General features: G+C 37.8%; 1 pseudogene; it reads left to right on the forward strand.

Moving 5' to 3' along the window:
- Window positions 1–1440: 1440 nt before the first annotated feature.
- Window positions 1441–1517, forward strand: LOC125082755 (uncharacterized; annotated as a pseudogene).
- The last annotated feature ends 12264 nt before the right edge of the window (window positions 1518–13781 follow it).

Genomic DNA, 13781 nt, shown 5'->3' on the forward strand with positions numbered 1-13781 from the left:
ATTTGAAAATGTGTCTAGGGGGTGCCTGGATGGCACAATAATTAAGCATCTGACATGGTTTCAGCTCAGGTTCTGATCTCCAGGTCATGAGATCGAGCCCCTCATCAGGCTCCGCGCTCAGCACAAAATCTGCTTAAGATTCTCTCTCTCTGCACCTCCCACTCATGCTTTTCCTCTCTCTCAAATAAATACAATCTTTAAAAAAATAAAAATAAAAAACAAATTTAAAAAAAAAGTGTCTAGCTTTCAAAACATGTGAACTGGGGGCACCTGGGTGGCTCAGTGGGTTAGGCCTCTGCCTTCGGCTCAGGTCATGATCTCAGGGTCCTGGGATCGAGTCCCGCATTGGGCTCTCCGCTCAGCAGAGAACCTGCTTCCTCCTCTATCTCTCTCTCTGCCTGCCTCTCTGCCTACTTGTGATCTCTCTCTGTGAAATAAATAAATAAAAATCTTTAAAAAAAAAAAAACAAAAACAAAAAAAAACAAAACAAAACATGTGAACTGGTCATTACTATTCTTTAACCCCAACCCATCTTATAAGGCCTAGCTGACTTTGCCTCTATGACATCAACAGTACTCAAGACTTAAGTACATAGTAAGGGTTCGAAAACTCCATTTAAAAGGCAGATTCCCAGGCTCTTGCCCAGAGAGACAGTGAGTAGGCTTAGGAATCATCATTCTCAACGCACACTCCAGGTGTTCTTACAAAGGTGGCCCGTGCTGCACACGGCAGCTCTGCCCCATCTATGCCGTCTCTAATTACCACTTGCACACAGATCAGCCTTGCTATTCTGAATTCCCAGCTGGTGCTTTGTGTTGACTGCCTTATGTTCCATGTTTAAGTTTTATCATCAAGGAAGATTATAAATTACTGAAAGAGAGGGATTTTATTTTCTTCAGTTTACTATCCTCCAAAGCAGAGAAGAGTGACTTTCTTACACCAACGTAGGATATAAATTAGTTTTGTGATAGATTGATCATTGAATCTTAAAGCCTCAAGTGCACAAACCCAAATCCTCTAACTGAATTCCATTCAAACAAGCAGCAGCAGACTCGACTCTTCAATATGGTCTTGGGACATTACTTCAGTTGCTCTAAAAATAGAGTTATTTAATATGCTCCAATTGCATTTTGATTTTTTATGAGAAGGTTCTGAGTTAAATCATGATTTCTATTAGGCTGCAAATGTTTTCCAGAGTAGTTTAAGGTCCCTGTGTAGCATTCTCAAAATAATTTAGGTAAGTTTGAATACTGTGACCCAGAAGTAACAACCTAAACATAACCAGGTTTTTCCATAACCTAAATGCCATATTCCATGGTAGCATGTTGAATAAATATGAAATCATGGATTCTTAGCAAAGTTAAGAAAAAAGATCTTCATATCCACCCAAACCTATCTGCAAACAGGAATCAGAGCACTACCTTGAGTGGAGCTCAGTGGTGCTCACTTTGGCAGCACATATACATTTAAAATTGGAACGATACAGAGAGGATTAGCAAGGCCCATGCGCAAGGATCAACATAGAGTTCAGTGGCTGCACGGCGGAATCACCTGAGAAGCTTTAAAGAATACTGATGCCCAGATCGTATCCCAGACCAGTGAAATAAAAATCTCTAGAGGTGTGGCTGGAAATATCAGTAGCTGTGAAAGCTTCTTGGGTGACTGCAGTGTGCTACAAGGTGGAGGGCCGCTAGGTCCACTTTATGACAATCTATTGAGCTTGGTAAGTATACATACCCAAAGCCCAGCCCCAAAGACAGGCAAAAAGTAGAGATATTTTAAAAGCCCCCACAGTGATTGGGATTTACAGTTAGCAGTTAAAAACCATCCAAGTCCCCCACTTTAGAGATGAGAATTAGGAACAAAGAGATAGTTTTCAATCTCTCCTGAGTATGAATTGGGATACTATTTTCTGATGATTATTAACACTAAATTTGATATAAATGACCTGTGTTATCCTCTCTTACCAGCAGCCTAGTTTTGGAAAACCAGGGGATAATTAGTACACTGGAGTATCCCAAGAGGGGAGGAAGAATTTCCAAGGAATGTAATAGGTGAGTAAACCTCGACGTTAGAAAAACTCCATAGTTTTATTAAAGTTTCACTGAATAAATATAATCAAAGAAATTAGAACTGTACCTGGCATATAAAAAGGACTATTTAAGTATTTGTTTTATGTAATAATAGAGGAGGATGTCTCCCCACCCTCACCCTTGTAATATGCTCTCCTCTAGGGAAAGTGCAAATAAGGCTGTCCTGCTATATACAGGTAATTAGAACCGTAATCCGGGAGCATGAGTCCAACAGACTACTTCGCAGGGACCAAATTCAGCACATTGACTCTTTCTAGAAATAAAGTTTTACTGGAACACAGTCACACCTATTTATTTGCATATTGTTTGTGGCTGCTTTATTTTTTTTTTAATTCTAGTGTAGTTAACAAAAAGTATATTATTTTAAGGTGTAAAATATAGTAATTTGACAATTCTATACATTACTCAGGGCTCACCATGGTAAGTGTGCTCCTTCCCCTTCATCAATATCACCCATCCTTCTACCCACCTCCCCAGTGGTAACCATCAGTGTGTTCTCCATAGTTCAAAGTCCACATTTTTTTTCTTTGTTCACTTGTTTCTTAAATTTCACACAGGAGTGAAATCATATATTCATCTTTCTTTTTTTTTTTAAGATTTTATTTATTTGACAGAGAGATATCACAAGTAGGCAGAGAGGCAGGCAGAGAGAGAGAGGGGGAAGCAGGGTCCCTGCTGAGCAGAGAGCCTGATGCAGGGCTCAATCCCAGGACTCTGAGATCATGACCTGAGCCGAAGGCAGAGGCTTTAACCCACTGAGCCACCCAGGCACCCCATATATTCATCTTTCTATGACTTGTTTCACTTGACATTATACCCTCTAAATCCAACCATGCTGCTCCAAATGTCAAAATATCATTCTTTTTTATGGTTGAGTAATATTCCATTGTATGCATATACCAAGTCTTCTTTATCATTCACCAGTTAATGGACACTTGGGTTGCTTCTATGTTTTGGCTATTGTAAATAATGCTTCTATAAACACAGGGGTGTATATATCCTTTTGAATTAGTGCTTTTATATCCTCTGTGTAAATACCCAGTAGTGGAATTACTGGATAATATAGTAATTCTATTTTTAGTTTTTGAAGAAACTCCATACTGTCTTCTATAGTGACTGCACCAATTGGTATTCCCAACAAAAATGTATTAGGGTTCCACTTTCTCCACATTCTCATCAATACTTATTGTTTCTTGTGTTTTGGATTTTAGCCATTCTGACAGGTGTGAGATGATATCTCATTGTGCTTTTGATTTGCATTTCCCTAATGATGAGTAAGGTTAAGCATCTTTTAACGCAGTCTGTTGACCATCTGGATGTCTTCTTTGGAGAAATGGCTGTTCATGTCTTCTGCCCATTTTTAAATTGGGTTGATTTTTGGATGTTAAGTTCTTTATATATATTAGATATTAATCCTTTATCAGACATGTCATTTGCAAATATCTTCTCCTATTCTGTAGATTGCCTTTTAGCTTTCCTGTTTCCTTTGTGGTGCAGAAGATTTTTATTCTGATGTAGTCCTAATCATTTATTTTTCTTTTTTTTTTTTTTTTTTAAAGATTTTACCCATCCATTTGACAGAGAGAGATCACAAGTAGACAGAGAGGCAGGCAGAGAGAGAGAGATAGGGAAGCAGGCTTCCTGCTGAGCAGAGAGCCCGATGCAGGACTCGATCCCAGGACCCTGAGATCATGACCTGAGCCGAAGGCAGTGGCTTAACCCACTGAGCCACCCAGGCGCCCCGTAATCATTTATTTTTAATTTCATTTCCCTGGCGTCAGAAGACCTACTTAGAAAGAAATTGTTATGGCCAGTGTCAGGGAAATTACTTCCTGGGCTGTCTTCTAGGATTTTTATGGTTTCAGGTCTCACATTCAGGTTCTTAATCTATTTTAAATTTCTGTGTTTAAGCAAGTGGTCCAGTTTCATTCTTTTGCTGTCCAGTCTTCCCAACACCATTTGAAAATACTTTTTTCCACTGGATATTTTTGCCTCCTTTGTTGAAGATTAATTGACTATAAAATCATGGATTTATCTGGGGGCTATTTTGTTCCATTGATCTCTTTGTCTATTTTTGTGCCAATACCATACTGTTTTGACCACTACAGTTTTGAAGTGTACCTTGAGATCTGGAATTGTGATACCTCCAGTTTTGTTTTTCTTTTTCAAGACTGTTTTGGCTATTTGGGGTCTTTCACTGTTCCATACAAATTTTAGGACTGTTTTCTCTAGTTCTTTAAAAATGCTACTGGTATTTTGACAGGGATTGCATTAAATGGGTAGATTACTTTGGGAAGATGGATATTTTACCCACATTTTTTTCTTCCAACACATGAGCATGGAATAACTTTGCAATTCTTTGTGTCATCTTCAATTTCTTTCATTAGTGTTTTATAGAGTATGAATCTTTCACCTTTTTGGTTAAGTTCATCCCTAGGTATTTTAGTATTTTTTACTCAATTGTAAATGGGATTGGTTTTTTTTTTAATTTTTTTATTATGTTCAATTAGCCAATGTACAGTTCATCGTTACTGTATTTGATGTAGTGTTCAATGATTCATTAGTAGCATATAACACCCAGTGCTCATCACCACATGTGCCCTCCTTAATACCCAACATTAGGTTACCACATCACCCCACCCTCCTCCCTTCTGTGACCCTAGTTTCGTTCCCAGAGTCCAGAGTCTTTCATGGTTTGTCTCTCTCTCAGGCTTCTTCCCATTCAGTTTTCCTTCCCTTCCCCTGCAGTCCTCCATGCTATTCCTTATATTCCACATATGAGTGAAACCATATGATAATTGTCTTTCTCTGCTAGACTTATTTCACTTAGCATAATCCCCGCCAGTTTCATCCATGTCAGTGCAAATGGTGGGTGTGCATCCTTTCTGATGACTGAGTAATATTCCATTGTATATATGGACCCCATCTTTTTTATCTGTTCATCTGTTGAAGGGTGTCTTGGCTCCTTCAACAGTTAGGGTATTATAGACATGAATAGATACTTCTCCAAAGAAGACATAAAATGGCTAAAAGACACATGAAAAAATGTTTAACATCACTAACCATCAAGGAAATACAAATCAAAACTCAATGAGATACCACCTTACACCAGTTAAAATGGCAAAAATTAACAAGACAGGAAACAAGTGTTGGTGAGGATGTGGAGAAAGGGGAACCCTCTTACACTATTGATTGGAATGCAGCCACTTGGGAAAACAGGTGGGAAGTTCCTCAAGATGTTAAAAATAGAGCTACCCTATGACCCAAAAATTGCACTACTGGGTATTTACCCCAAAGATATAGACGTACTGAAAAGAAGGGCCACATGCACCCCAATGTTCATAGCAACAATGGCTACAATGGGATTGTTTTCTTAATTTCTCTTTCTTCTTCTTCATTAGTGTACAGAAATGCAACATACTCTTGTACATTGGTTTTTTAAAAGATTTTATTTATTTTAGAGAGTGAAAGAACATGAAGGGGGGAAGAAGAAGAGGGAGAAGCAGACTCCCAGCTGAGCAGGGAGCCCAACAGAGGGCTCAATCCAAGTACCCTGAGATCAGGACCTGAGCCAGTCAGATGCTTAACCAACTGAGCCACCCAGTTGCCCCTCTGTGTATTGACTTTGTATTCTGTGACTTTATTAAATTCATTTGTCAGTTCTAGTATTTTTTGGTGGAGTCTTCAAAGTTTTCCATATAGTATCATGAGTGAAAATTTTACTTATGAATTTATGTGCTTTTATTTCTTTTTCTTTTCTGATTGCTGTGTCTAGGAATTCTAGTATTAGGTTGAATAAAACTGGTAAGAGTGGACAACCTTGTCTGGTCCCTGACCTTAGGAGAAAAGCTCTCAGTTTTTATACTAATTCTAATATCAGGTGTGGATTCTTACATATGGCCTTTATTATATCTAGGTATGTTCCCTTTAAACATACTTTGTTAAGCATTTTTATCATGAACAGATGTTGGACTCTGCCAAATGCTTTTTCTGCATCTACTGAAATGCTCATATGGGTTATATGCTTTCTTTTGTTGATGTGAGGTGCTTATGGCTGCTTTTACACAGATGTTTTATGACCTGCAAAGCCTAAAATGTTTACTCATTGGCCTTTTACAAAATTTGTGGACCCTGATTTAGGTAATTCTTCTAAACTACAAAGATAAGAGCAAAAGTATTTGTACTGAGCCTTGTTTTTCATGCCTTTCCCAGAATTGTCGACCTCATTCTGAGTTTTGTGCTTTTAAGTCAGATATACCCTAACATAAGAACAAATTAAAGTACGCTAACATTAGAGTAAGTTATATTGGCAGAAACCACAGACCCTGACATTTTTTATGAGACTTAAGCAGACATATCCAATGGTTAGGATTCTATGAAGTTGCTAAAAATGATCTCTCTTAAGGTTAAAATAACAGAGAATATCCTTATGTTTCAATGTTAAATGAGAAAGTCCAATTCAACATTTTATAAAGTATGATCACAACTATGTGAAACAAACAATTATACATTTTCACAGGAAATCTCTAAGAAAAACACATCAGAATGTGTTGCATTTGAGTGACAGAAACATGACTTTTTTGGTCTATTTTTTATGTAGTAAACTCTCTATAATAAGCAGGCATTATTTTTATAATAAAAATAAACTTGATTTTTAAAATATGGAATATGAATTCTGTTTGTTTTTAAGTCTAAGATCAACAATTTCTAGCACTTATGTGTTAGACATGGCACATGATATTTAAGTGTCTCACAAACAAAAATGGTGCTACTACTAATGTGTCATACATGTACAACTCTGATGTTTACAAAGCTTTTTTTTCCAGATACAATACCTTACTTAGTTCTAACTACTTCAAAATAAATAAATAAATAAAGGACTATAATTGAAAAAAGTAGGATGCCAATTCAGACCTTGTGGTTAATGTAGAGTACTCTTGAAAAATTTCCACATTTATCTTATTCATGCTAACTTTTCCTCTCTCGATAGAACTCACATTAAGATACAGAGAGCCCTTGGACTCTCTCATGTCCTATTTGTTCACATTTCTGTAACAATGCAAGTTGCCTCAAAACCCCAAAGTATTTTTGCAATGGCTTCCCGACCAGAGTGCAATCTTCTAAAGGCCCCATATCAATAAAAATCACATTTGAGGCAAGGTGGCCATATAGACCTCTCAGGGTCTGACCATCCTGAAGGATTTCCTACCATCCAGTGGGGCTTAATGGGCCAATCACACTATAGAGAAGCTGACAAGGATGAACACACATGTACATAGATATGCTGAGCAGTTGGTAAGCAATGTTGTGTCTTATAAACGAGAACCACCTCTTTAAAAAAGAGGTTTTTAAGACATAAATTTTATTGCTCAAGTCCTCCAGGTTTTCGTTCCGGGTTCCTCTCTCATCTGCCTGCATTATCCCAGCATCGGTTCCCTGTCACCTTTCCAGTCACAATTAATTGTCCCATCCACCATTCCCAAGGGCTTTGCTTTCAGCTATTGTTAACTGAATTCCTGCTAAAACATTAGTTGAAAAGAGCTTCCTGGGGTGCCTGGGTGGCTCAGTGGGTTAAGCCTCTGCCTTCGGCTCAGGTCATCATCCCAGGGTCCTGGGATTGAGCCCCACATTGGGTTCTCTGCTCAGCAGGGAGCCTGCTTCCCCCTCTCTCTCTGCCTGCCTCTCTGCCTACTTATGCTGTCTGTCAAATAAATAAATAAAATTTAAAAAAAAAAGCTTTCTGTTTTATCCAAAGAGGATTTGCCTTTTGCTAGAGTGTTACTGAAGAACATAAAAACAAAAATAATCTCTTCCTATTATAAACTCAAATTCATCCTTCTCTCTATTCAGCTTTATCACTTCTCTTTCCTTGCTGTCTCCTCTATTTAATTTTCATAACCAGAACTAGATTATACCTCTTCAGGCATTTTGTTCCTCAATTAAATCCACCCTTGTGATTCTTCTTTTTCTTTCTAGAGGCATTTTCCTCCTCCTTTAGCTAGAAAATCAACTCATTGTGTCATGATATTCAAGGCTTCCACAAGTTGAACTAAAAAAAAATCTGTTTAGCAAAACTTCCCTGCTATCCACACCCCAACCCCACTTTAATTTCCATTTGCCATTTGCCATTAATTGACGATACCTGATTCTGCCACTTGACGAGGTCATACAAGGGAATTTTCTTCTTTCAAACCTCTCCTCCTTTCTCTGAGAAGTCTTCCAATCTTCCCCAGGCATTGTGAGCTGATTCTTCCCTTAAACTACCACTTAATTCTTCAGGTAAGTCTATTATGCAACTCATTGTATTCTACTATAACTGGAAATTTACATTTCTATGGGTCACATTTAATAGGAGCTACTCAATGTCAAGATCTCCATCTTATCCATACTATGTTCCATTTCCACCCTCTTACCTCAAAGCTCTCTCCTAGTAAAGAGTTGGGCACATACAATGGCCAAAATAATTACTGAATTACTATGAAAGAGCAAAAATTCATGAATGATTAATAACAGCACTTCAGTTATCCTAAGAGGCAACATAGCAGGGAACTTTGGGTTAGGCCACTGGACCTTCTGGGAAGATGCATCAACCAGTTGCCTTGATGTGTAATCACAATGGCTACAAGAGAAGTCAACTGAACAATATTCTCTCTCCTTTTTAAATTAAAATCAAACAAGCTTGCACTCTGAATAACCAACTATAAAATTTAAGTTAAGTGCTGTAATTAAGTAAACATTACAACCAAAGTAATTCAGACTACACAGAATACTTATTGGAAAGTAGTTAATCAGGCATTAATACTGCTGGCAGGTCCTATAGAGGAAAACAGGGCTCAGGAATCTAAAAGATTGCTTTTTATCTTTTTTCCTCACACAATCTATGAGAGGGAGCTAAAAATATAGGAAATTTTACATGAAATTATAAAGTGAAAAACCATGTTCCAAGCAAGAAAGAGTTATATTATGGTTATCATTTGACCAAGATAGAAAACTGTGTGACCATTTCTGACATTGTATCTCCATAGCAACTGTAAATGTAATGAAATCCTATCTATTTACCTATGTTTAGAAATTATGATGAGCATAAAGAAATTATATATATGCATGTATGTATGTGTGTATATATATATAAATTATACATATGTATGTATGTGTAATATATAAAAACATATATAACATATGAATTATATAATATTATAATATTATGTAATTCCTGGCCTTATAAAATTTACCAAGTCCCTACATTTAGTAGGGGGAAAAGACACATGTTCTCTGACAATTCCAAAAACTAGTAAAGAAAACAAGTTTTCGGGCTTAGGAAGCTAAGGCCCTGGTCTGTTTTGATATATTTAATATTCCTGTGTATTGCAGCAGATTTTTTTTTTTTCTAATTCAGTCTAAGAAACAACAGACACATGCATCATTAGGCTGGACAAGTCGATGATAAACAACATTGTTATGGTTCTGTGGTTGCTACGTTGCTCAAGGCTCTAGAGTGGTAACTCTCATTATTTGACAGAGACAAGTTGCTAAATGAGTGTCAAGGCAATTGTTGATGACTGAAGTGGTCAAAGCCACCTACAGCATACTCCCCATCCCAAGAACTCTGTCTATTCCTCTCCTGGAGTATAATCTGTCTCACTGTGCTCACTACTTGCAGTTTCTCCTTATTCGAGCACAACCAGGCTTCTTTCTTTCAGTATCATTTTCATCATACCACTCCTCTGTCAAGCAAGAGCCCAAAATGGTTCCCAACTGTGTAAAAATAAAGGTCAAACTCCAAAATATGCCCTTCAAGCAATGATGCAGTCTATTCACAATCATCTTTCCAACATTATAGTCACACATGACAAAATAACCTGGACAAGCTTACCTCTGATAGTAGCACGTGCATTCACTCTTCCACCCTTCATCTGCCTTCATAGTTCCCATTTCTCTTACCATTCATTTTCCCCCTCATGTCTTTCCCATGACATTTTATTTTTTAGACTCTTCCTACCCTTTGCAATTATGCCATCCTCCTAACTGGATATCATGCATTCTGCAAAAGGCTTAGAATACAGTATATGTTTGTGTTTTTATATTTTGACTTCTGCATTAGAGAATAAGTACTTTTAAGAAAGTAACCTTGTAGTACACACCTTTTAGAAAACCCATGCAATCCCGGGTGCCTGGGTGGCTCAGTCATTAAGCGTCTGCCTTTGGCTCATGTCATGATCTCAGGGTCCTGGGATCAAGCCTCGCATCAGGGTCCCTGCTCAGCCAGTATCCTGCTTCTCCCTCTCCTTCTGCCCCTCCCTGGCTTGTGTGCGTGCACTCCCGCATTCTCTCTCTAATAAATCCTATCTTAAAAAAAAAAAAGAAAAAAGAAAACCCATGCAATCTATCAGTGCATCTTGGTATTCCTTATTTTAGCATGTAAGTTAGGTGAAACTTAAAGGACATCTTTCCTCAAAAGATTTCTTCTCACTTGCCCTGTCATGCCAGGCACTCCAGCCTCTAGTGGAAGCACTTCAGCATTCTATTGCTGGCACATTTACTTCTTGTACTAAGACAAATTCTGCTTTCCAGTACCTTTCAACTGAAGGACTTAGTTTTGTTTTCTGAAGTGACATAAACTAAGTCCAACTCATTTTAGTGGATAATACTACATTTACTTGAAGTTACCATGTCTTTCTGAAAATTCCTTCTTGTCGAATATTTCTAATTCTATTATTCTTCATGTAACATGGTTTATTTTTTTTAAACATCTATTTATTTATTTGACAGAGAGAGAGAGAGAAATCACAAGTAGGCAGAGAGACAGGCGGAGAGAGAGGAGGAAGCAGGCTCCCCACCGAGCAGAGAGCCCGACGAGGGGCTCGATCCCAGGACCCTGAGACCATGACCTGAGCCGAAAGCAGAGCCGAAAGCAGACCCACTGAGCCACCCAGGTGCCCCATGTAACATGGTTTATAAATACCCCAGCCATTCTTTTTGCTTCTTAGCTATTTATCCAATTTTTTTCCTTATGCGGCCAATCCAATCAAAGCACACTACTCTAAATTTCCTCCCATCAAGGCACAATTCAGTGGAACAGCTAATTTGCTTCATCCTGACACTATATCTCTAGTAACCACGCATAAGTTTATGTTATTTAACATCACATCATAACTTTGGCTCAATTTTAAAGAAATATCTACAAATATTTTTCATATAAATTACTTTTCACTTCTGTGTTTGCACCTTGAACTTGCATGGAGACTTGTTGCTGTTGGTCTCATCTTTTTCTAGTCAACTTTCGAAGGGGGAGATGATGCTAGATTGGGATTATTTTTTCCAGTTCGAGAAACGTTGCTGAAAATGTGGATATGAAAGTAGGGATTTTCTTCTACTGAACTGTAACTTGTCCTTATATTTAGAAGACTATCACTTAGAAAAGAAATGTATTCTGTGTATCTCCAGATGAAAAAGTAAGCAATGAGTTGGATTTCAATGAAAAAAATAAATAACAAAAACAAAAAGCAAAATGCTTTAGGGTACCTGGGTGGCTCAGTCAGTTAAGCGCCTGCCTTGGGCTCAGGTCATGATCCCAGAGTACTGGGATGGAGCCTCTCATTGGGCTCCCTTTTCAGCAGGGAGTCTGCCTCTCTCTCTACAACCCCCACTCATGCTCTCATGCGTGCTCTCTCTCAAATAAATATAATCTTAGAAAAAAAGAGAAAGGTTTACTCTAAATGACTAACAATGAAAACCATCCAGCAAAATGTGCCTGTGTACCCACAGCCCACCACCCATCCCAACCAAGAAACTATCTCATCATTGATTATGTTCTAACAGAAGTTGATAGGCATCTCATTACTAAAATTTTCAAACTGGAGTGAAAATTTGTCTGGGGAAGAGGGGCATCAGGGGAGAACTATGTGGAGTTTTCAGAACTCAGAAGCATGGACTGCAAGAAGGTTTGAGGGTAACTTGAAAGGATGTTCTCTTCTAGTCCAAAGGCCACTGTGTAAACATTGTTTGATAAGCATTACAAATGCCCCTCAGTAATCCCTTGACCTTGCTGTACTTTGGTTTTCTTGGCTCTAATATAGGAAAGACCCCACCTGGGTAGTTACTACACCTCCTTTTGAATACAAGACTAGAGTCTGCCCTTCTATTGTCTTAACTTTTCTAAGTACATTCAAGCCAGCCACTGAAAGAATTTGTTCTGAATGTTGATGGATACTAGTATTGAACAAATTAGTCTAAGATTTCCAACAGCCTTATCTTCCTCCAATGGGAAACTGAAGATATTGTCTTTTTATTATATTGGTGATCAAAAAATTAAGTAGTTTGATCACCAACTTCTATGACAAAGCAAAGTTGATTCTTGAATAAATGAATGCCTGGCAGAACCATGAACATTTGCCTCAGTACATTTCCCTTAGCCATCCTGACATTATCTTTCTGGACCAAACTGGCTGTAGGTCCTACTCACACTAAGCCTGAACAGAAACATCTTAAAGGGTGTGTGTGTGTGTGTGTGTGTGTGTGTGTGTGTGTGTGTGTGTGAATCACAACATCTAATCATCAGAAACCATAATCTCACACCCTCCACCCCCTTCTCAGTTCAGATTTTGCATTTGTCAAGTGACTGACTAAGTGTTAACAACTAGCAGATGGACTAGAAGGGCAGATGGGGCTCCCAGGGAAGCAGCTAAGAAGTGATTAAAATTACCAAGGATGGTGCTCATTATTTCCCCTTTCAAAGGATGCTCTATTTTTCTTACGGTTAAATCTGATTAAAATAACAAAATAGACAACAGAAGTGAGGCAATCTATTTCTTTTTTTAAGATGACAAGATACTTTGGAAATATTTCAGATAGAATTCATATGCTTGTATATTGATATCATGGCCTTCTCTAAGATTTTGGGATGCCCCTTAAGATATTTTCTATTTTTATAAAATTTTACATCTGTCAACTCACTTCTACATATATTGTACATTATCTTCTCCATTCAATCATTGGTGTGAATACATAAGTCAGCCCCTATGCTAAGTGCTACAGTGAATAGCAGTACAATCTCCCTAAACACAGGCATTACCCCCCTTGGAGTGGTAACAGATACATCTACATCAATATACTATTTAGAACATTCAGTCTGGCAAACTGTACATTTATAAGAGCATTGCTCTTTCCTACATTTCTGGGTCACATCCTTATTAAATGCTCTCAGAATCAGATTAGTAGCTCCAAAAGAAAATCTGTCTCATTTTGTAGGAAAATCTTATTTTTGACCCAAAATAGTTTTGCTCAGCTTAATTATCAAACCTGTTGATAAAAGACATTTGACTGGTTAACATGGCATATATTTCTATTATTGAAGATATTTAAAAGAATATATGATGAGAAATAACATAAAAAAGAGGTATACTTTGGCAAAACCTTATGCACCTGTGGTAGGAACACAGATATCCCCTCCCATAGATATCCATGTTATAATCTTTAGGACTTGTGAATATTCTATCTCACATGAAAAAGGGGACTTTGCAGATGGAATTAAGGATCATGAGATGAGTGGGAATGCAAGGTGGTACAGCCACTTTGGAAAACAGTGTGGAGGTTCCTCAAAAAACTAAAAATAGAGCTACCCTATGACCCGGCAATTGCATTATTGGGTATTTACCTCAAAAATACAGAAGTAGTGAAAAGAAGGGCCA

The sequence above is a fragment of the Lutra lutra genome, chromosome 12 (genome assembly GCF_902655055.1).
Source record: "Lutra lutra chromosome 12, mLutLut1.2, whole genome shotgun sequence".
Lineage (NCBI taxonomy): Eukaryota > Metazoa > Chordata > Mammalia > Carnivora > Mustelidae > Lutra > Lutra lutra.